Source organism: Bos taurus, chromosome 17 (genome assembly GCF_002263795.3).
Source record: "Bos taurus isolate L1 Dominette 01449 registration number 42190680 breed Hereford chromosome 17, ARS-UCD2.0, whole genome shotgun sequence".
NCBI classification, from domain to species: domain Eukaryota; kingdom Metazoa; phylum Chordata; class Mammalia; order Artiodactyla; family Bovidae; genus Bos; species Bos taurus.
The window spans coordinates 4,186,982-4,209,577 of record NC_037344.1 but is presented as its reverse complement, the minus strand read 5'-3'; the positions used below and the strand labels follow the sequence as shown (position 1 = coordinate 4,209,577).

Here is a 22,596-nt window from a genome sequence, read left to right as displayed (position 1 = left end):
GATCCCCTGGAGGAGGGCCTGGCTACCCACTCCAGTATTCCTGCCTGGAGAATCCCATGGACAGAGCAGCCTGGCGGGCTGCATACAGTCCATGGGGTCACAAGCAGTCAGACGTGACGGAGCACGCCCAGCCCACTCCCCAACCCATCTGTGGCCCTTCCTCCCCCTCTCACCCCGCCTGTTTCTTAAATCTGGATGAAACACCTGGCCTCAAAGATCTTGACTTTGCTTGGAAAATCAAGCGAAATGATGTGGACAGAGCAGTGAACGCTGTGCTCTAGCGCAGAGTACGTGCTCAGCGGAAGGTGGTCACACTCTTCTGAGCATTCAGGAAGTTCTTGCCAAAAGGAAATAAAATACTGCCAACACAGTGATGGCGGTTTCCTTCACAGGTACACTGGCCTCCAGGGCCTCGCACCCCCAGGCCTCGGGTCACCTCGGGGGCCCTGCTGCTGCTGTGGAGGAGCCCACCTCGCCCCGGGCCAGCCTCCACCGCCCGCCCCAGCAGCCTCTGCCTTCAGGGCGTTCCCACTCCTGCCGGCCAGGAAAGGTGAGTTACAGGAATCCCAGCTGAGAAGCTAGGAAACATTTTCTTACAGAAAAGCATTGTCTGTCACACATGGTGGTCAGAGTTCGTAGCAAAATTAGGTTAATGGGCTTCTTGGCCATATCTGGCCATCTGAACCACCATATCTAAAATTGTTTCCATGGGAAACTATGTTCCGGCCCAACCACTGACTTAGGAGGGAGCTGTTGGAATGCAGCTCGTTTGGAGACGGTCTGTAGGTCAGCTTGCATAACTCATTGTCAATGAAAAAGGAAAATGACATTTCTCTTACTGAAACATACTGTACATACATTTTTACAACTGTCTCTTGGGGACACCAAGTATCTAAAGTTATCTGAAATAGCAGTCCATAAACCCATCAGCTTGAACTGATTTTCTGGGTCTAATTATGTTTGAGCTGCTAACTCCAGCAACTCAGATGTGCTTGTTAGGTGTCTTTGAGACATTTTTAGCATTTAATATTTTGAAGGAAGACGGAGCTTTTCCCTTCGCAGCACTCCCCCTGTGGTTACATAACGCTGTGCCCGAGCTGCGCCCGCCCCCGTCCCCCTGGAAGCCTTCCTGCCCTTGTATGGTAACTGTTCCACCGCAGTTCTTGGTACTGAAGCAAGCAAGTTGAACCCTTATTAGGATCCAAGCTTAAAAGTTAAACAGCTCAGGGGCTAAGATTAAGAATCTCCTGTGAGTAGAATCCAGTAGATACTACATGAATCAAATATGTTTGGTTTGGGACCAAGCTATTAGGTATGAATATAAGTGATCTGTATGAGGTTGGTGTCATAAAAACAAACAATTACTTGTTGTGTTTTAAATTCATTCTAAGTTCCAAGAAAGCATTTTTCTAACTACCTAATGTTTCCATGTTGTGTAATTACCGCAAAGAGCATCAAGAATGTCTTTTCCTTCCTTTTCTTTCTTATGGCCTATGGATGTGGCAAAAGCAATGTCCATGTACTCTCCGTTTATTCCAGGCTTACGCTCGGTCCTTGAGTCACCCTCCCTTTTAAGTTAGTTTCTCTGAGAGGGAGAAGAAAAAAGCAGAACCAGGCAGACTGTTAATTCTCTTATTCCATCCCCTCAACAAAGCCAGTTCTTAAGAAGGGTAAAAGAAGCATTTAATATATCAAAGCAAGTCTTATATTCCACCCGGAGTGGAAACTGGTACAGCCATTATGGGAAACAGTATGACGATTCCCTAAAAAATTAAAAATAGAGTTGCCATATGACCCAGCAGCCCCACTCCTGGACGTGCACCCAGGCAAAACTATCATTTGAAAAGATACACACACCCCTATGTTCACTACTTAAAATAGCCAAGGACTCCCCTGGGGGCACAGTAGATAAGAATCCACCCGCAGGGCAGGGGACACCGGTTCGATCCCTGGTCTGGGAAAATTCCACGTGCCTCTGAGCAGCTAAGCTCAAGCGCTGCAACCACTGAGAGCACACTCTAGGGCCTGCGAGACCAGCCACTGAGCCTGCGTGCCGCAACTACTGAAGCCCGGGCGCCCTAGAGCCTGCGCTCTCAACAAGGGAAGCCACCGCAGTGAGAGGCCTGCACCCCAGCAAGAGAGGAGCCCCCACTCTCCGTGACTGGAGACAGTCCAGGCAAGCAATGAAGACCTGGCACGGCCAAAAGTAAATAGCCAAGACGCGGAAGCAATCTGAATGTCCATCCACAGATGAATGGATAAAGAAGATACGGCATATTTACACAATGGAATATTTTTACGCTTTACCATCTGAGCCACCAGGGAAGTCAATGGAATAGTACTTAGCCATAAAAAGAGTGAAATGATGCCATTTACAGCAACATGAATGGGCCTAGAGATTATCATACTAAGCAAAGTTAAGTCAGAGAAATACAAATACCATATGATATCACTTATATGTGAAATATAAAATATGACACAAAGGAACATATCTACAAAACAGGAACAGACTCATAGACACAGAGAACAAAGAGGGAGCAGGTCGGGTAGTGGGATTGGGATTTGCGCACTGGAGGTGACCGTATGCTTTGGCATTCCAGTTGGGACCCTCTTGAGAGTGAACACGAGGGCTGATTCTCATGGAGCCAGAGTGACGGGTGTGAATCAAGACTGTGCCAGGCAGACCGGCTGTATGGTCACCCTGCTTATGGATAGATTTAGCATTTTCTAAATGTGCTGTGTCTGTGAAACACTACATTTTATATCCCCCCCTTCCTACATCTTTCTAGTTTGCAGATGCCAACTAGTATACATAGGATGGATAAATAACAAGGTCCTGCTGTAGAGCACAGGGACTGTATTAGACAGCCTGTGATAAGCCATCATGGAGAAGAATACATGCATAACTAAATCACTGTGCTGTACAGCAGAGATTAACACACAGCATTGTAAATCAACCTTACTTCAACAAAATTTTTGAAAATAAAGATACCCCTCCCAATGCATTTGCCTTGTCTAAGGAATAGATTTAACTTTTTGAGAATTCTGGAAATTAAACAAGTTGAAGCATTTCTTTTTCTTTTTTAATAAAAGGACCTATAATACCAGAGATCTCCAGTCACTTATGAAATGCCTCCTTTACACCAGTCCCAGAGATAAATGATAAGCTCCAAGTCCTGAAGACAGTCAATCTTGGTGCAGAAACAGAAGGGAAAGGAGGTGACTCCCTGATAGCTCGGCTGGTAAAGACGCCGCCTGCGATGCAGGAGACCCTGGTTCAATTCCTGGATTGGGAGGATCCCCTGGAGAAGGGATAGGCTACCCACTCTAGTATGCTGGCTTGGAGAATTCCATGGACTGTATAGTCCATGGGGTCACAAATAGTCAGACACAACTGAGCGACTTTCTCTTTTCACTTATCCCTAAGTGATGGGATAAAGCTTTCCAGAGGATGCTAGGGAGGCATTGTTCAGGGGCCTCTCAAAAGGCCTCATATAGAAACATGGTTCATTGGGACCCAGAATTACATTGTCTGGAGCAAGGAAGATGAACCCCAGAAATGCCAGAGGTTCCTGAGGTGATGCTCTGCGGACCCTCCCAGGCCCTCTCACTCTCAGGAATCCAGTGTGAGTGTAGGAGTTGTTACTTGAATTCATTCTTTTGTTCTTCTTTTGTGCCCTTGTTAGGTGCTGGGAGTTACAGTGGTAAAGAGGTTCTCATGAAGATTATGGCCTCGTGTGGAAGGCATTGAACAAAACACTATACATGTATAATAGCAACCCTGCTAAGTCCCATGATGGAGCATGCAGGGTGCTAAGAGTGTTGAACGCAGGGACTAGGAGAGAGAGGACGGTGTGTAGGGCAGGGGTTGTCAGGGAAGAGATATTACACCTGAGACCTAATCCCGTGGACAGAGGAGGCTGGCGGTTTGCAGTCCGTGGGGTCACAAACAGTTGGACACAACTGAGCGACTAACAAATACACTCACAAAGCTTCACAGAGGCAGAGGGCAGGGCATGTGTGCTTTCCCATGGGGAAAAACCTGGCTTCAGAGGAGGAGCCGAGAGGCAGGGGGCACAGAGCCCGACGCCTAGCACAGGGGCAGAGTCGCAGGGTCAGAGACGAGGCACATGCTTCCAGGTTTGTAGGAGCTGCCACAGGTTTTGGCCTCTGTGGATGACGGGAAGCCATTGAGCAGTTTAAGCTAAAGAATCAACAAGATCTGATCTGCATTTTTAAAATTCACGCTGACTGCCGTGTAGAGTAGTGGCCACCGAACTTTTTAAATAGTACACCGCTATCAATAACAGTTCGGAGAAGGCGATGGCACCCCACTCCAGTACTCTTGCCTGGAAAATCCCATGGATGGAGGAGCCTGGTGGGCTGCAGTCCATGGGGTCGCTAAGAGTCAGACACGATTGAGCAAATCCACTTTCACTTTTCACTTTCATGCATTGGAGAAGGAAATGGCAACCCACTCCAGTGTTCTTGCCTGGAGAAACCAGGGACGGGGGAGCCTGGTGGCTGCCGTCTATAGGGTCGCACAGAGTCGGACACGACTGAAGCTACTTAGCAGCAGCAGCATGAATAAAAGTTACAACCTGCACACCAATATAGGCAAGTTTATCCTTAAATCATGTGTGGATTATAGGATACAGAATAGTCATTTTAAAGGATGAGAGAAGTTGAAGTTCTAAGCATTTCGTCCCACAGTCCACGGCCTCTTTCACGGCTCTGCAGCGGCAGGTCCGTTTGGGAGGCTCCTGGCTGCGCGGGGCGGCGGGGGAGACGGGTTGTGTGATAATTCGGCTCAGAGCGGTGGAGGCTTAGATTAGGGCGAGGAGGAAGAGATGTCCACAGACCGTAAAGGTACCTTCCAGGATGGGCAGAGGAGACTGAAGGTCTGGTCGGCTGGGGTAGGGTCGGGGAGGGGAGGAGAGCGGACTCGATGGCGACTTCTAGTCTCTGGCTCCAGTAACTCGCCCTGGAAATACAGCTGGATAAAAGAAGCCTGCCGTTTACATTTTGGAGACAAAAAAGAAATGAGGAACTCTTCCTGTCATTTTAGCGGGGGGGGTGTGTGTGTGTGAGAGAGACAGTAAATGTTTATTTTTGTAAGAAAGATTGCCTCTAACTCTCATGTTTTCTGCTCTTACCCTTTATGTCTCTAAGGAGGGGAAGTTCCAAGATTTAGAAATCTTATTAAGAGAAAGGCAAGATTTCTCTCTCTCTCTCTTGTTTTGTCTCTCTCTCTCTCACTCACTCTCTAGGACTGAATACCTTCTGGGTTGTAAAACTTATTTGCAATTTTGATTGTGACATAGATATTTAAATTGTGTTGCTCTTGTTGTCTAGTTGCTAAGTCGTTTCCAACTCTTTGTGACCCAATGGACCGTAGCTCACCAGGCTCCCCTGTCCATGGGATCTCCCAGGCAAGAAAACTGGTGTGGGTTGCCATTTCCTTTTCCAGGGGATCTTCCCAGCCCAGGGATCGAACCAGCATCTCCTATATTGCAGGTGAATTCTTTATTGTTGAGCCACTAGGGTTTCCCATATTTAAATTATATATAAATTACATACAAAATTATATATATGTGTGTGTGTATAAATTAGGGCTTCCCAGGTGGCACTAGTGGTAAAGAACCCACCTGGCAATGCAAGAGACATAAGAGACTTGGGTTTGATCCCTGGGTAGGGAAGATCCTCTGCAAGAGGGCATGGCAACCCACTCTAGTATTCTTGCCTGGAGAATCCCATGGACAGAGGAGACTGGTGGGCTACAGTCCATGGAGTTGCAAAGAGTTGGACACGACTGAAGCAACTTAGCATGCACACACGCTTGTATAAATTAGAACTCTTTTCCCCACTCATCTTATTTTATAACCCTTTTCTTAGTACACTTTCAGAACCACTTGAGTATTTCAGTACGTAGTATATTCAAAGTAAAGCTATTCACAGATTTCCACAAAAATGACAAAAATGGGAGGAGTTATGGTTATGCTAATATGTCAAAGGCAGGCATCTTCTGTACATCCCCAGAGAGCTGGCTGGGAATCCCCTCATTAAGTAAGCCCATCCTCGGCACTTATCTGTAGGCAAATGTCAGCTGCAGATGCTATTTTAAAAGTCCTTCAAAAAAACCCACAACTACTCACAGTGATTATGAGGAGCCAAAAAATCATAGATCTAGAGTATTCTGTAAACTGTGGGTTCCTATACGAATATCCATTAACATCCTGAAAACGAAATTATTTTAAAGTGCTCCTGAAGTAGCTGCTTGTGTGGGAACTGAATCAATCGTTAAATGAGATGGGGAAAGCATCATGACCAGCCCTGCGCCATAATTAAAGGTCTGCTGAGGACGTTTAGGATGGAAGCAGGGTGCTTCTCCTAGACGTGCACTGAATGAAAATAGATTTTCTATACCTGTGAGTTGTTTGTAATTACTTTTCACTTTTTTACTTATAGAAATGAGTAGACAAGCCAGAGGTGTGGGCCTGTTCGGCCATCTTAAAGTATAGGGGGAATATTATTCAAAAACCTAGAAATGCCTTTCTAATTTTCTCCAGAAAAGAGAGTTTGAATAACTCATGAACTAATTTTTGAGACGTGCAACTTTTTACTGTATGCACACATGTTTATATAAAGACTAGACAACAACTTCGGAAAGAAGGGTATTCCTTAATTAGAGACCTAAAAATTCTTGGTTGGGGAGATGTAAGCTTTTATATACAAAATGAATAAACAACAAAGTCCTACGTATAACACAGAAAGCTATATTCAATATCCTACGATAAACCATAATGGAAGAGAATATATAATTAAGAAAAGAATGTATGTATGTGTAACTGAACCACTTTTCTGTACAGTAGAATTCTTTTTTTTAATTTGGCTGAGCTGAGTCTTAGTTGAGGCACATGGGATCTTCAGTCTTCGCTGCAGCATCAAGGATCTTTAGTTGTGGCTTGCATACCCCTAGCTGTGGCACGTGGGATCCAGTTCCCTGACCAGGGATCGAACCCCAGGCCCCTTGCATTGTAGCCGCTGGACTGCCTGGAAGACCCTGTGCAGCAGAGATTAACACAACACTGTGTTAATCAGCTATACTTAGATTTTTAAAAACTGATGTAAAAAATAAATTCCTGGAAATTGGGGGTGACTACACATTTTTGTGTAAAGAATCCACCTGCAGAGCAGGATACACAGGAGACCCGGGTTCGGTCCCTGAATCAGGAAGATCCCCTGGAGTAGCAAATGGCAACCCACTCCAGTATTCTTGCCTGGAGAATCCCATGGACAGAGGAGCCTGGCAGGGCTACAGTCCATGGGGCTGCAAAGAGCTGGACGCAGCTGAGCATGCATTGAGAACTGAGAATACCTTTTTGTATGCCTATAAATTTATGCTCCTAGTAGCCCTTCAATATATATTTTAATCACCCCTAAATAAATAAATAAAATTAAAATCCTTCATGCTCATGTTCAGAATCTCCTGCTGAAAGTGTGACTTGAAATGAGAGTTGGGGTTCCCTTTACTGTTCAGCTGGGGCCTCCTGCTTGCCGTTTAGGGGGCCATGCTGGAAAGCAGAAATACTGGTTTTATTGTGTTTTTTTCTTTCCCCAAAGGCTTGAGCCCTAGAGAAGGGAGTGGATTCCTAGTTAGAGGAAACTGTTGGTTTGAAGGCACGGGGGAGAGGATTAGAGGGTGTAGTGAAAGCACCTTGGCCAGAACACAAAGGGAAGACTTACCTGCTACTAGAAATTCCCACTGCTAGGAAGAAGAGGAAAGAAGGGGAAAGCTGGGGGTCCTGGAGTTGAGGGGAGCTGGACGCTGTTGCTTAGCTGCACTCCTAAGGGGAAGAAGCATGTCGATCGGCAAGGAGCCCCACGTCCCAGACACAGCACCGCAGCAGCTGAGAGCTGCCAGGCCGGGGCGAACGGTGCTGTGGCAGGGAGCTTCTGTGTGCAGAGGCCCGCTGCTGGGCCCCACGCCCGGGTGAGACCCCAGACCTGCAGCGCAATCTCGGGATCAGGGCCAGGAGAACCTCAGGAAGGGCAGAGATCAACTCTGCCCCACTGCAGGACAGGGCAGGAAATGGAAAAGAAGTTGAGGTAGAACACAAAATTATATTCTTGCAAAAATATATTTGTGGACTGATATGTAATGTAACCACTACCAAGGGCAGACTTTTTTTTTTTTTTTTTTTGAGTATAAAGTGCAGAAATAAACCAGTTGAGCATGTCTAGGCAATTGTACACATCCCAGAATAGCAGTACATGGATGAGCAGAGCTAAACCAAGCCAGCACGGTAGAATGAAAAGATGCACAAAGAGTTTTCAAGCAGGAATCCTTTAAGCAGAGTCAGCCGAGACGGAATTTAGACGCTTGTACGGGACTGGAATTTCTGCCCAGTTGCAAAGGCCCTCATGAGATTTTACGCTTCAGAGGCAGCTTGTGTGTGTGTGACAGGTGTGAAAGTCGCTCAGTAGAGTACAACTCTCTACGACCCCATGGACTGTAGCCCGCTGGGCTCCTCTGTCCGTGGGGTTTTCCAGGCAGAAAGTGGGTAGCCATTCCCTTTTCCAGGGGATCTTCCTGACCCAGGAATTGAACCTGGGTCTCCTGCATTGCAGGTGGATTCTTTACCATCTGAGCCACCAGGGAAGCCCTCAGAGGCAGCTTACCCAATATATTATTTCATTTCTATTTTTCCAAAAGACACCGTTACAGTAAAATGGGGACCTGTAGCGCCCAGAAACAGCAGGAGGTAAAGACTAACCTAAAATCTCTCTCTGACCCTCGGGGGGCATCAGGGACCTACACACAAGCTACCTTGCTTTCACCCCAGGCGGCTGGTGTAGGCTAGCCAGTGACAGGACCCTGAAGGCAGGACTGACTCTCTTCCCCAGTGTCTGCAGGGCAGAAGAGCTGGGAATGTCCCAGCGGGATTGCACATGTGAAGCAGATCTTGAAAGTGGAGTTGAGTTTACTGTAGGAACCGCCGCCAGTACCTTGGGGGAAATGGAACTCAAGGTGTGAAGACAGAGAAAGCAGCTGTGGCAGGGCCGCAGGGAGCAGGCCAGAAGAGGTGTCGAGGAAGACAAGACAGGGACATGACGGGGAAAGGAGAGGAGACAGCGCTCCCACCACCAGGGGGTTCTGATGGGAAGGGAAGTGAGAACTGCAGAAATAGAAAGAGGAACTCAGGGACCAGAGGGCTGCATTTCCCAGCGCGCTCCCCGCCCACCTCCCCCGAAGAAGCAACCACACTGGGGGAAAGATACCCAGGCAGTGTCCTTTGCACCAAAGGTTCTGATTTGATGGTGGATGATCTGCCAGCTCTTTAAAAGGTCACTGCCTAGGCTGGGGAGGAATCAGACGTGGTCCCAGACCAGAACGTGGACATTTAGAAAGAAATGATGTTCTCATCCAACACTGACGCTAATACTTAAAAAAAAAAAAAGAAGGAAAGGAAAAAGAATTACAAACTGTAATTTTTGTGTGGTGTTCATGTGGGAAGAAAAGAGGGAAAGAGGGGTGGGAAAGTAGGAGGAAAGCAGCGTCTTCCAAGAAGGTATTTTATCAAGGGTTTCATCAACTCTTGCTCGAGGCTAATTAAGAAAAGAGCTGTGTACCTCCCCTGCTGCAGGCAGACAGTAAGTGCGATCTGAGAGTCACCAAGTGCCCAGTTGTGATTCAAAACATATTTCCTAAGAGCTGAACCAAATTTATGAGCACGACTCATTCAGATCTGATGCTGCTGCTACTGCTAAGTCACTTCAGTCGTGTCCGACTCTGCGCAACCCCATAGACCGCAGCCCACCAGGCTCCCACTTCCCTGGGATTCTCCAGGCAAGAACACTGGAGTGGGTTGAGTTCCTAATAAAACATTAATGTAACATTTCTTTATTCACATACTATGTTGAAACCTAACTAACAGAGCCCTTAAATACATCACAAGAATTTAACAAGGAGACCCATTTTCCAGTTTTATTGAGGTAGGATTGATATATAACATTCTATAAGTTTAAGGTGTAAAACAAAATGATTGGATATTTGTATATTTATTTTGTGAATTGATAGCCACATTGTTCACATCGGTCACCTCACATACATTTTTTTTCTTGTGGTGGGAACTTTTAAGATCTACTCCCTTGGCAACATTCAAATATACAGTTTTTAGTAATTGTATTTATGTATTTATTTCTGGCCAGGCTGGGTCTTCGCCGATGCTCAGGCTGTCTCTAGTGGGGTGCAGCAGGGGCCATTCTCTATGGTTACGGCACTTCCCATGGTGGTGGCTTCTCTCATCGCAGAGCGCAGGCTCTGGGGAGCACGGGCTTCAGTAGCTGCAGCCCGTGGGCTCAACAGCCGTGGCTTAGTTGCTCTGAGGCATGTGGCATCCCTGAGGCAGGGATCGAACCTGTGTCTCCTGCACCAACAGGCAGATTCTGTTCCACTGAGCCACCAGAGAAGTATTTTCTAAGAGAGAAACTAAATTTACCAGCCTTGCAGTATGTTTTGGGAACCAGATGTAGATAACACCACCTTAAAATAACTAGGAAAGATACCTGTTACCAGAGGAGGGCCTACACTTGATGTTTTACATTGTGGGGAATCAGATACAACATCAAATTTACCATTTTAACTATTTTTAAGTGTAGAGCTTGGTTCTATTAAGTGCCTTCACATTATTGTGCCACCATCACCACCATCCGTGTCCACAACATTCTTATCTTCCCAAACTGAGAATCTGTACCTATTAAACAATAACTCACATTTCCTCTTCCCCAGCCCCTCGAAACCTCACAATTCTACTGAATACATCCTATGAATTGACTCTTCTAGATCCTTCACATAAGTGGAATCAGCATTCTTTTGTGACTGGCTTATTTAATTTAGCATACTGTACATGCTTGGAGAAGGACATGGCAACCCACTCCAGGATTCTTGCCTGGAAAATCACAAGGACAGAGCAGCCTGGCGGGCTAGAGTCCCTAGGGTCTCTCAGAGTCGGACACAACCGAGTGACTGAGCACACACTGTTCCCCCTGTGCTGTGGACCAGAACTGCTGCCGGTTGAAAGTTGAATGGACCTGCATGTTTTAAGTGGGAGTCATGGAGAAGGCAATGGCACCCCACTCCAGTACTCTTGCCTGGAAAATCCCATGAACGGAGGAGCCTGGTAGGCTGCAGTCCATGGGGTCGAGAAGAGTCGGACACAACTGAGCGACTTCCCTTTCACTTTTCACTTTTACGCATTGGAGAAGGAAATGGCAAGCCACTCCCATGTTCTTGCCTAGAGAATCCCAGGGACAGGGGAGCCTGGTGGGCTGCCGTCTATGGGGTCGCACAGAGTCGGACACGACTGAAGCGACTTAGCAGCATGATGCAAAGTCTTCTTTTCTTAAAAAAAAAAAAAAAGTGATATACCTATATCACTTTTTAAAAACTGCTGCAGCAGCAAATACATTTTAAAGCATTTATTTGGTTGCAAAAGAGGCTGGACTTTAAAGGCCTTGTTCGAGGGCTCTTAGTTCCTGGGATAGGTTCTTTTTATACAGACAAGAGGCCATCCATTAATGGATGAGACTGAGCACTGAGCTTAAGCCTCAGTTCCCTTGACTCCTGCCCCACCGCTTCTCTCTTTGCTCCTGAGCCCCTATAAGAGTATAACATATGTGAGCAAAAAAAAAAAAGGGACAAGGCATGCCTTTGATCTTTCAAGTAGAATTCCTGACACAGGAATACCTTTCTCGGACCCAGATTTTGGACAGTTTGATTTTCGAGCTGTGTTCTGGTTTTTAAAGCAAATGATTTAAAGAAATTTGTAACTTTCTCCTCTCAGCTCTAACCTTAATTTCAAAAGTTTATGCTTTTTACTGAAATAAGACTCGCCTTACCAGCTCTAAAAACTGCGAAGAACTGACTCATTAGAAAAGACCCTGCTGCTGGGAAAGATTGAAGGCAGGAGGAGAAGGGGATGACAGAGGATGAGATGGTTGGATGGCATCACTAACTTGATGGACATGAATTTGAGCAAGCTTCGGGAACTGGTGATGAACAGAGAAGCCTGGCGTGCTGCAGTCCATGGGATCACAAAGAGTGACATGACTGAGCGACCGGACTGAACTGAACTACCAGCTCTAAAGATGCTTTTGAAGTGGCTTTTGACCTTATTCCCTCCAAATCAAAAAGTCCTTCTTAGGTCACTGTAGGTAGGGTGCCTGCAGTAATGGCAAGCTGAGTCCAACTTTGTGTTTTGAAATGACCAGCTGGCTCTGAAAATCATCTCTCAAACTCAGTGGACTCTGGAGTCTCTGTTGTGAAATGAGGCAGGGCTTGTCAGTAACCCACCGGCCCATCTCATCACACCCAGAGCAGGAGCCTGAAAAAACAGGAGCGTTCACAGCAGTCAGTGCACAGACACAGTACCCATGGAAATAATTCAAAGGACTACAGTAGGGGGATGGAAGACACGAGTTTTTTGACCTTTTAAAGATTTTTAGATATACAGATATATCCATTTAGATAGATTCTTAAAGATTTAGATAAGATTTTCTTTTGAGGGAACACTTTTGTGTTTCTTACAAGTCATCCTGAGTTGGTGTTTTTTGTTTTGTTTTGTTTTTGTTTTCATAGATTTTTTTTTTTTAAAGTCTTTTTATTTTTCTTTCACCCTACTGAGGTGACAGGCCTGCAGGATCTTAGCTGTTCGACCAGGGATCAGACCCATGCCTCCTGCATGAGAAGCTCGGAGTCTTAACCAATGGACCATCGGGGAGGTCTCATCCTGAGCTGTTTTAATTGACATCATTTTCTGGAAGGTTGAAACTAGAAAGATTTCTCTTTTCAAGCAGGACAAGAAAGTCAGTGTTCTTGTCAAGACAGCTGGAAGACAAAACGCTGTAGCCACTGTAGTTTCAACTTACAAGTTAGGCTCCTGATTGTTCCATGAACAAAGTGGAAGGGACTTCTAACTTGAGGAGTGGAGGAAAGAGGATCTGGAAGGGGAAAAGTCAAGAATGAAGAGCGCCCAAGAATGCGTATTTCTCCACTCAGTTCTTAGACGTTTTTATCTGATGTAAAAAATATTGTCCAACCCAGCCAGCCTCATAGGTATACTCTTCCCCAGCCTTGACTGAAATTCTGCACAGACGAAGTTAAAGAGACAATGCTTTGACCACGATATCCAATCATTCTGCATCTGGATTCAAGCCAGAAGGCTATGTGCTAACAGTTTGTGTTTCTCCTTTTAAGAGTGGTCTGCTTTTGCAGGAAAACTGAGGATATTATATGAGCCTTAGAAATATTGGGGAGTTGATATATTTTAAAGTGAAGTGAAAGTCACTCAGTCGTGTCTGACTCTTTGTGACCCCCTGGACTATATAGTCCATGGAATTCTCCAGGCCAGAATACTGGAGTAGGCAGCTATTCCCTTCTCCAGGGGATTTTCCCAACCCAGGGACCAAACCCAGGTCTCCTACATTGCAGGTGGATTCTTTACCATCTGAGCCACCAGAGAAGCCCAAGAATACTGGAGTGGGTAGCCTATCCCCTCTCCAGTGGATCTTCCTAACCCAGGAATCAAACCAGGGTCTCCTATTAAAGGTGGATTCTTTAACAACCAAGCTACCAGGGTATATTTTGAGTGCTATGAAATAGTTTTCCTAAAAGGGACATACTTAACAATTGGAAGTGTATTAGCTCTAGCCTTCTTTCATGGATATGTGTGTGTGTGTGTGTTTAAAATATATCTAACATAAATTTACCATTTTGACCATTTTTAGGGGCATCGTTCAGAGGCATTAAGTACATTTGATGGCTATTTTAAAAATCCTTTACTCCTCTGAATGCAGAGGCTCCCTTCCTATTTTGTATAGATCACACCCTGAACAGTGTTCAGGGACCTTTCATTTTTCAACTTCACAAAATTATGAGTTTTCTATCACTCCTTTTTGGGGCTTCCCTGGTGCCTCAGTTGATAAAGAATCTACCTGAAATGCAGGAAACCACCTGCAATGTGGGAGACCCGGGTTTGATCTCTGGGTCGGCAAGATCCCCTGGAGAAAGAAAGGCAACCCACTCCATAGCCTTGCCTGGAAAATCCCATGGACGGAGGAGTCTGGTGGACTTCAGTCCACAGGGTCGCATGGACTGTATAGTTGTACACGACTTAGCGACTAAACCATCACCATCATCCCTTTCTAAAAACACAGATTCTAAAAACACAGACCATTTCGTAATGGTCCGTTGCTCCTCTGTAGTCTTTTATCCACTAAAGATCATGATTAAGTTTATCCTAAACCTGCTGTCCCCCAAGCTAGGCGACTTCCATTTCTTTGTCTACTAATAGAAAAATGTTTCTTCCCTTAGTTCCCGCTCTTAGTGGAGAAAGGAGGGTGCTGGTTATGCTTTCCAGAGCAGCGTGGTGCATGCTTTGTCACTTCAGTTGTGTCCAACTCTTTGTGACCCTACAGACCATAGTCTGCCAGGCTCCTCTGTCGATGGGATTCTCCAGGCCAGAATACTGGAGTGGGTTGCCATGCCCTCCTTCAGAGGATCTTCCCTACTCAGGGATCGAACCCGTGTCTCTTAGGTCTCCTGCATTGGCAGGCTGGTTTTTTGCCAATAGCACCATTTTGGAAGCCCTACACTTTCCAGAGCAGACTGGATTTCATATATCCTGATCCATCATCATACCTCATGGCAGGTGTTTTACTTGTTTTTTGGTTCAGAAAATATAGGCTCAGGGATTTCCCTGGCTATCCAGGGGGTGAGACTTCCCCTTCCAATGCAGAGGTACGGTTTCGATCCCTGGTCAAAGAGCTAAGATCCCACATGCCTCATGGCCAAAAAACAGAACATAAAAACAGAAGCAATATTGTAACAAACTCAATAAAGACTTTAAAAATGGTCCGCATAAAAAAAAAATCTTTAAAAAAATAGAAAGGAACATTGGCTGGACTATTAAAATTTTAATGGAGGAGAAAGCACCCAAACAAGAGCAAGGTTGCCGTAGAGACCTGCTTGATGCACACGGGTGCTCGTGGCCCCTCCCAGCGTTATCCCACAAACATGGACCCTCGGTGAATATTTGTTGACTGAGTAAATGAATGAGAGGTGGTAGGTCTTAGGTAACATTCTAGCCCTGGGTAAGCACAACAGTCCAAAATCAGAAGTAAGGGCAGGTATGGCAAGTTAGAGTGCAGGTAGCTTGTGACCTAAGGTGAGGATGTGGTTCAAATGGGGAAGCGGAAGTTCTGAATGAGTTTGAATTTGACTTGTACCCTTTAGGTTGTGACCACCCCAAAAGATGTACAACTGGTTTGCAAAGAATGTATCCCGTCAGAATCCTAAATAAGAATTAAATAATTAAAGGGAGAGAAGAATTTATTAATTAGTTCTCTTTTCCCTGAACTTTCCATGCTTGTCGCCCTCTGTGGGCACAATCCTGATTGTTCAGTGTCCTCCAGGAGCCCTGGCCCTTCACACCAACACAACCACACCCAGAACAAGTATATTCTTCAAACCGAACTTTGTCTTAGATATGCCCTTCGAGTAAATATTCCAATTCCTCAGAACTGGAAAAGCATCAGATCACATTCCCTACACACACATAAGCCATGGTCACCGCGTGCTTCAAAGTCAATACGTGCTTGAAATTACTTGGTTGAAATACTGTGCTCTGAGTCTGAACACCAGATAGAAACATTTGTGTCTCAGAAGAGGGACTCTTAACCTCAGTGAATGTAACCAATGGGATGAATCTGCGCCAGTTCTGGGCAACGTTCTCCTCTCCCCACCATCAGGGTGGAAGTGAAGGAATCAGTGACTTGGTAACTGGGTTATAGTCCTGTTCTCAGCCACAGGAAGCCACTATAGATTCTGTAGGGGAAAGACATGATAAAAATGCGTCAGAGGTTTAAAAAAGATTTAGAAAGTTTGCTAGAGGAATGGCATTTGTTCTAGACCTATCGGAGGATGCTGGGAGGGGACGTCTGCGGCTGCCATCCCCACGCTTGCTGCCGTTTGGAGGACACAGGGGGCTCTGGTCAGTGTTCCTGAAGATACTGCCATGGGCTCTGAAACACATGCAGAAGACCAGTAAAATAAAAAAAAGGGTGATCAAGTATACTTGAGGCGAACAGAGAGGAGATGGTGAAGAGCTCTGACTCTATGGACGAGAGAGGTGCCAGCCCTCTTGAGAGAGACACCCCCAGGTGACGAGGACTGGCCCACCAGCACCGGTCATTCTGTGTGGTTACAAAAGCCACTGTCCATCCACCTGGCTCCACCACTCTGCTGCTCCTTGAGGGCAGGGGTGCTTGTGACAGATTTTAGGGTGTAGCTTTGTACACTACTAGGCATAGGGTGATCTCTGCTATATTTATTTTCGAAATTACAGATTTTCATCGTTTCGTCTTGAAAGGTGAATAGATGGGACCTCCCTGGCAGTCCAGTGGTTGAGAATCCACTCTTCCATGGGAGGGGGCACGGGTTCAATTCCTGGTTGGGGAACTAAGATCCCACACGCTGCATGGTGCAGCCAAAAAAAGAAAGAGAGGGCTAAGTTACTCTGTGTGAAAAGAGCACAGTAGAGAAAAACAGAGAACTGGAAAATTCAGTGAGACCAGAAATGCAAACTTGGGGTGAGTAGGGGAAGGGAGGGAGTAAAGAAGTGCTGAAGTGTGACCAGGCTTCAGGGAGGACAGCCTCGAAGGCTCTGCTAAGAAGGTGGACATGATCGCACAGGCAGGAGGAGCCCATTCAAAGTCTTAAAGCAGGGAAATGATCAAGTCTGTGCCTTAGAGGGATCCCTGGTGGCAACATTAAGGTGGGCATTTCAGGGAACACGCATCAGCCCTTGTGTGAGGGGGCAATAGAGGGCCAGACATTAATGGGAAAAGTCGGAGCAGCACTACAACCAGTATTAAGAGAATAGAAAGAGTTGAAAATGACATCAAGTTTCTAGTTTAGTTTGACACTGAGCCAAAAACCAAGAGACGTAATCGAAGAAGAGAAGCAGCCGGGAAGGAGAGATTACTCACTCGATTCTGAATACTTGGAGTCTGAGGAGCCTACACATTTCCAGGGACAGCCGTGGGTTTGTGGTCAGTAGTATGATGCTCAGAAGAGAAGCTGGGCCCAGAGACACAGTTGGGGGTGGGAGTCAGAAGCATGTGCCCCGATGGGGAGCCCAGAACCTTTACTTGGAGGGAGAGAAACAGTGAGCCTGGGAAATGGAGATTCCCTGCCCCGTTTGTAAAGCTCACTGCCTTGCTCCCTGTGATACAGATACCTAAACAGCAGGACAAGTGAGTGGAAATGACACCAGAATCTTCCCCAGAGTTCTTTACCTCCTGCACTGTGACAGATGAGCCACCCGTCCAGGTTCCGGGAAGTTTCTCTGGGAGCTGAGTGCTGTGTGGACTCAGTGAAGCAGGCTCTTGTGTGGAATCTGCTCACCCCTGTGCAACACGCACAGCCCCGAAACACCTCCGCTCCAAGCCCCGCGCCAGGAGCCCGAGCAGCGAGTCAGCAGGGCTCTCATCACTAACTGTCTCGAAACGTCTGAAACGTCGTGATGACAAGCCGTCCCAGCGGTTTCCAGGGGCGACCGAAGGAAGAGACCCCCGGCGGGATGCAGGACGTCAGGCTTGAAGGCGCAGCACAGGCCTGGGGCACGACAGTGACAAAGTCTGAGGGAACGCAGACTGCGGCAGTCACTGCTGAGTGACTTCTCAGTGAGGAAGAGGAGTAAAAGGAGGCGTTGAAGAACGGGACTTCCCAGCGGTCCAGTGGCGAAGAATCTGCCTTGCAATGCAAAGGACGCGAGTTTGATCCCTGTTGGGGAACTAAAATCCCACATGCCTCAGAGCAACTACTGCGTCCTTGAGCCGCAACAAAAGATCCTACAGGACGCAACCAAGACCCCGCGTGCCGCAACTAAGACCAACATGGCCGAGTAAATAAATAAAATTTTAAATGTTAAAAAAAAAAAAAGTTGAAGAATAGACAGGAAAATGGGTGCCTGCCAGACGTCGGGGATGGTGAGTGAGTGAAGCAGGTGAAGAGAGTCGGTAATTAGAAACTCCTGTCATAAGATGAGTAAGTCTTGGGAATGTAACGTACAGCACTAGTGAGCAATATATTACACGTTTGAAAGTGGCTAAGAGTGGGTCTTAAAGGTCTCATCACGCACGAAAAATGTGTGACGATGTGAGGCGGTGAGTGTTAGCTAAACTTACAGTGGCTAAACTTATTTCACGATGTACACACATATGAAGTCACTGTATAGTGTGCCTAAAACTGATACTGTGACGTGCTTAGTCGCTCAGTCATGTCCGCTCCTCGGTACACTATGGACTATAGCCTGGCAGACAGGAGACCATGAGATTCTCCAGGCAAAAATACTGGAGTGGGTAGCCATTTCCTTCTCCAGGGCATCCTCCCAACCTGGGAACTGAACCCTGGTCTTCTGCAGTGCAGACAGATTCTTTACCATCTGAGCCACCAGGGAAGCCCAAAACTAATACCTATGTGCACGCCAAGTCGCTCAGTCGTGTCCAACTCTTTGAGACCCCGTGGGGTGTAGCCCGCCAGGCTCCTCTGTCCATGGGATTCTCCAGGCAAGAATACTGGAGAGGGTTGCCATGCCCTCCTCTAGGGGATCTTCCCCACCCAGGGATCGAACATGAGTCTCTTATGTCTAACCTGCTTTAGTTCATGTCAATTGTATCTCAATAAATGGAGGGAGTCAGGGGGAAGAAGTGGAAGACTAAAAACTGGAGGGAGAAATAGCTGTTGAGGAAACAAACTCAACAGTCATCCCAGGAATATTATTACTTGATTAAAATAAGCCTTGACAGATAAGCACATTGAAGAGATCAGCAGAAATATCTTGCTGGGGATGCAGTCAGGGGAGGTGTTCTCCAGGATGTGGAACTTGAACTAGCCCTTTAGGCGCACGCAGAGAGAGAAGGGAAGAGATGTGGTCTCACACAGAATGGTGTGAACAAAAGAGACAAGCTTGTGAACAAACTGAAGTGATAATTGAAATGAAAGTGGCTATTTCAGCAACCTGAGATCTAACCAGTCCATCCTAAAGGAGATCAGTCCTGGGTGTTCATTGGAAGGACTGATGTTGAAGCTGAAACTCCAATACTTCGGCCACCTGATGCGAAGAGCTGACTCATTGGAAAAGACCCTGATGCTGGGAAAGATTCAGGGCAGGAGAAGGGGACAACAGAAGATGAGATGGTTGGATGGCATCACCCACTCAATGGACATGAGTTTGAGCAAGCCCTGGGAGATGGTGAAGGACAAGGAAGCCTGGCGTGCTGCAGTCCATGGGGTCACAAAGAGTCAGAGACGACTGAGCGACTGAAAAAACAACAAATTATTTTTAAATTTTATTTATTTATTTTTGACTGCGCTGGGTCCTTGTTGCTGTGAGGGCTTTCTCTAGTTGCAGCCGGCTGGGCCTCCTCTCTGGTTGTGGTGTGCAGGCTTCTCCTTGTGGGGGCTTCTCTTGCTGCAGAGCATAGGCTCCAGGGCATGCGGGCTTCCACAGTCGGCGTACGGAGCTCAGCTGACCCGTGGCATGGGAGATCCTAGTTTCCAGACCAGGGGTTGAACCTGTGTCCTCTGCATTGTTGGGCAGATTCCTAACCAGTGGACCACCAGGGAAGGTCCCCTGACCGTTTTTTAAAATGGGAAAATACAGATTTGTGGGGGGAGTTGGAAGTTTCATTTTATCACCATCTTAGGTGAAGGCGACTCCACTTTTTGGGTTGCTTGGAATCACTCTTGGCTTCACTTTTAAAAGTCACATCCCACAAACTCTTCTTTTAAAATCTGGCATCTGACTAGCTCTGAGTCCCTCCTGCTCACACCTGCTCCAAGTCAGTAAAACCTCTAAGCTAGATGGCCAGCTCAACTGGGACCTCACACGGGCTGTCTGACCCTTGCCCTCAGACAGTCTACTGTCAACATTGTGCCAGGAGGACCCCCAAAATGCCCATCAGATCAGGCCACTCTGCTCTCTTTGCAAAGCAAAAGCCCTGCCAGTGGCCCAGGAGGCCAGGCTCACTCCGCCGGACTCTTCAGCCTCTGAGCTCATCTTCCAAACTTTCTCTCTCTTACCACTCTGGCCTCCCACAGGCCCCTGCCCCGGCCCTGGCCCATACTCTGCCCAAAATGCTCTTCCCCCAGATAGTTGCCAAGTTAACTCTGTTCAAATGTCATGTTTTAAAGGCCTGCGTGCCACTGCACCACCAACAATCATCTCCTCCTCCAAGTTACACAGGAGAATTTCCTCCAGCCCTTGTTACAGATGCTTCTTAAATATTCTCATCTCACAACCAGCTAGGGCAGACCTCCTTCCTTCCAACATGCTATGGTGGGACCCAGGTCAACGAGTCCAAGGGCTTACAGTCAGGGGCTTTTATAGCAAAATGCTGACCATGACATACGTTGTAACAGGGTGGGTATGCGTGTGTGCTAAGTCACTTCAGTGGTGTCTGACCCTTTGGGACTCCATGGACTGTAGCCAGCCAGTCTCTTCCGTCCGTGGGATTCTTAAGGCAAGAATTCTGGAGTGGGTTGCCATGCCCTCCTCCAGGGGATCTTCCCCAGTCAAGGATCGAACCCAAGTCTTTTATGTCTCCTGCATCAGCAGGCGGATTCTTTACTGCTGAGCCACCAGGGAAGCCCCGTATCAAGATGCAAAGAAATAAACATAGGGGAACATTCCTCACGAGAGACTTCTAATATATAGACTTGTCTTGACCTAAGAAGAATCCACTTACGTTGCTACAGACTTTAAATCTAGTTTTATAAACATGATTCACAACTTGATTCTCAGGAAATGTAAACACCTATTATACTTAAACAGACTTGAATCATTCTTTTCTATTATAATCTTATATATTGCCTCTCCCAAACATAATTACACCTTTAAAAATTGTATAATAAGCTTCAAATTCCTTTATTTTGAGAATATACACTTCCTCCTTCAAACATTATTGTTTTCATTTCCTAAAGGTTTCAAATTAGCAAGATCAAACAAATCAGCCTAGAAATGGACAGTAAAAGCATTAATCTCAGAGAAGAAAGAAACAATAAGGAAAGGATTCACTGGACTTGAGATCTATGGGGCAGCTTCAGGCTGCAACACCAGCTTGACTCCTCCACCTTACTGTTAAAGAACTAGAGCCCTCGAGAGTGTGAGTAGGAATCACTCAGCTCGCTGACCACAAGCTGGTTCTGGAAGCCAGGCCTCCCCAAGGCTGGCAGATAATGTCGTTATTATACCAGACCAACCTGAAAATCAACTGGGGTAATTATGCAGCTAGCCAGATTTCATTAGTTAGCACTAGCTGTTACACTCGGGGAAAACCAAGCCATGCACCACGATACCACCACTCTTACACGTACAGTGAGATTTGAGAATGTGCCACAGCTGTAAAGTGTGAGTAACTGATCTGGCAAGTCACCCACTGGTGGCGTTAACTCGTTTGTCATAAGTATTAACTCCCTGTACCTATGTGTGTATTTATGACTATTTCTTAGGATCTAATGAGGAAGACCTGGATCAAAGAAGAGTGGGATGGGCTAGTCTTCAGGAGTGAAGACACAATGGAGACCTTGTCAGGTGAAATTATGGAGTGGAATGGTATCACCATGGTAACCAAGTTGGGACTTTGAACTTCTGAGGAGATCAGCCTGCCTGCTTATCCCCGGGGTGTTCCCAATGCCAAGTTCCTAGTGACACTTACTCTCTTCTCCCAGTTCCCACCCTTCAGTCCTCAAGAGTTACAAAAATAAAGAGACGTTTTGGAGATATTTGTTCCATAATCTACAGTTATTATGAACAAGAAATAAATTGATGGTAGCTCAGGGCATTCATACAGGACAGCACAGGACTGAAAATAGATGTTTATTCCTCACGTTACCATCTGGGCTAGGAGTTAATTTCCAGAGTAATTTCAGAGATTCTGCAACTGTTTATATACCATTTGAAATCCTAGACCTCTACTCCCAGGAGACCATCACAGTCAGACTGTTTATGTCTCTCACCAGCTGAACGAGAGTGACTTTATTATCTTAAATGTGAACCCCCCTCCATCTTGCCCTCCTTCCTGTCAACCACCCTTCACCAAGAGATTGGAAGTGACATTAACAATCAGGGGACCTGGGAGCTTTCAGGATAAAGTCTATTTTCACTGAGATATAGAGATTTCACGGGCTTGTTCTATGTTTTCAGAAAAAAAAAAAAAAAACATATTCTGAGACTCAAATATGTTTAGCAAACTTACTTGTGCTCACTTCAAACTAAAGAAGGAAGCATGGCATATTTCTCTTTTACAACTCACTGTCCCAGGGTCTTAGGTATTTGGAATGCAGACTCTGCCCCGTTGGCAAGAATTCGGAATCAATTTACAGTGTGTGATATGATAACACATGTTCTGGATCAGTGGCAGGGGAATGTTTGGAGCAGTAATTCTGTCTGTCTCCCCATTACCAGAAAGGCTTGCTAAACTCACAGCTGGAGAAGTGTCTAAAGAGAACTAGGCTCTGTGTGTGCGCGTGTT

At 46.3% G+C, this 22,596-nt stretch overlaps 1 long non-coding RNA gene across 2 annotated transcripts; it reads left to right on the top strand.

The window, feature by feature from the left end:
- The first annotated feature begins 376 nt into the window (after window positions 1–376).
- Window positions 377–21,845, top strand: LOC132342573 (uncharacterized). Of its 2 annotated transcripts, none has more exons than XR_009490984.1 (2): window positions 377–550; window positions 21,575–21,845. It is a non-coding gene; the product is annotated as an uncharacterized lncRNA (long non-coding RNA). The 2 variants fall into 2 exon arrangements; XR_009490985.1 differs by lacking the exon at window positions 377–550 and adding an exon at window positions 20,051–21,473.
- The last annotated feature ends 751 nt before the right edge of the window (window positions 21,846–22,596 follow it).